We start from the raw sequence: 2,131 nt of genomic DNA on the forward strand, positions 1-2,131 counted from the left end.
GCTCAACTACTCTAACTGTCATTTACTGAAGTAGACGAATAATCTTCGTAACTTACCGGGGACTTTAACCTTTAATTTGTTTACAGCATACAGTTTGAATTCTAGTTTGATCTCATCCTCAATAGCCAACCAACAGAGCTTCTCTTATCTAGAGTTGTCTGTGAAGGACTAATATCTGGTCCAAGTCATGCTGCTGTATTTGAAGAAATAGAATCCACGACATTCAAGTTAATGATGTCTTAATAACTCATTCAAGAGCGTTTTCAGTAGTATTTTTCTCAATTTTTTCTATATTATTTTGGTATGATTTAAAGACGAAACACACGCTATGAAAGGATAATTTCAGAAATAATGATAACTTTGGTAACTGATGAATCGGAGATAGGAAGCATTCTCCTCTGCTCCTCGGCACGGTCGATATTCTCCTTGCTCGGCTGGCTCTCGTGTACAAAAGCTCAATTTAACGGAGACTTCCTTGTCAAGTTGGTTCTCACCTCAACCTCCGATAATTTTTGATGGTCGAATTGACATACTTTGTTGCTAGAACCGTCCCTGGCTCAATAGTAGAAACCGAGGGTGACACCTAGTCAACGGTCTGATCATGTAAAATGTACGACTCAATCATTGTCCCGTCTATTATCTAACTTATAGTCACTCCGTCAATTAGCTCCCGACTCATCACTCATATAAGATGGTAAAAGATGAATATGTTCGCCTCCAGTACCTCTAGCACCCCTGTCAATCCGTCCCAAGATCAACACGGAGGAGGTAAAATCACGGGTGGCTACTAGTCTTTGAAATAGTGACTAGCATATAAGAGAGATATTACCTCGATTTTATCGAGATTCGAACCTCAGACCTCGTGATGATAACACCTCATGTGCTAGCCATTAGATCGTCTCGAGAGGACACACCGCTCATATAAGGTGGCAATAAAGACGACCACCACTCATATAAGGCACTATGTGACTCGTGGTCAGCGCGTAGGTAATGTGGATATTCCCTCCCGTCATAAGCGAAAAGAAAAAGGGGGTTAGTTTGGGCTTAGCCCCCTCCTTATAATGGTATATTATACCTCAAGTTAGCCCCCCTCCTTATAAGAGTATATTATCTAACTCAAATATCAAAGCAGAATATAAATTTTTTAATTAATTCAATATATCTCTTCTCTATACTTAAGACTTCAAATTTAACTCAAATTCTAAAAGATCTAATATTTTCTAATTAGCTCAAATCCATAATAGATGAGTTTGATAAAAAATCTCGTAAGATAAAATATAATGTCAATAAATTTAATTTATTATTTTTGTGGTGTCTTATATGATTATTCTATTTACACTCTTTTAATTTATTTTTTAATTATTTATTTATATGTTGTTGAAATATTATGTGAAAGAGTGGTTATATAATATAATACATTAATTTTATATGATTTTTTTAATGATTTATTTTAAATTTAATCCCGAAATAAAATCTTAGTTTCATCCTTCCCTCCCGTCGATCATATAATGTTCGACGATGGTAGATGAAGACATAATTTTCGTCTCGCATACAGAGGCCACTCTTCTTCTCGTTCACGCGCACTCGCGAGCCTCTTTCTCTTTGGTTTAGTGCCGACTTAATCGTTGGAAGGTCACACTGGCTACATCGTCACATGTTGACACGTGTTGACTAGTATAACCGTCCAAACGCATCATCTAGAATCCATGACCAAATTTTTTTTTTATAAATTAATAAAATAGCTTTTATATTTTGAATAAATTATGAGTAGAACGAACTTCTAATTTATTGTTTTTTTAAAAAAAAATCAATTTTATGATATAGATAATTATTATTTTTTAAAAAAAAATCAATTGTATGATATACATAATTATTATTTTTTAAAAAAAAACAATTTTTATGATATAGTTAATTGATAGCGTTTCTTTTAATTTTCTGCTAAAATAAAAATATCTAATTTTCTACACGGAACCTGCCTTCTTGCTGCTTGCTTTCCTCCCCTTCTCGTTCGTCTGGCCTGCTGCGGTGCTGCCTGCCTGCCTGCAGTAGTACGGCGAGATCCGCCCTGAACGCCGCCCAGTACGGCAAGCTTAATTAATTTAGTTCCTCCTCTTTATCTTTCTCTTTCTCT

Source organism: Zingiber officinale, chromosome 5B (assembly GCF_018446385.1).
Source record: "Zingiber officinale cultivar Zhangliang chromosome 5B, Zo_v1.1, whole genome shotgun sequence".
NCBI classification, from domain to species: domain Eukaryota; kingdom Viridiplantae; phylum Streptophyta; class Magnoliopsida; order Zingiberales; family Zingiberaceae; genus Zingiber; species Zingiber officinale.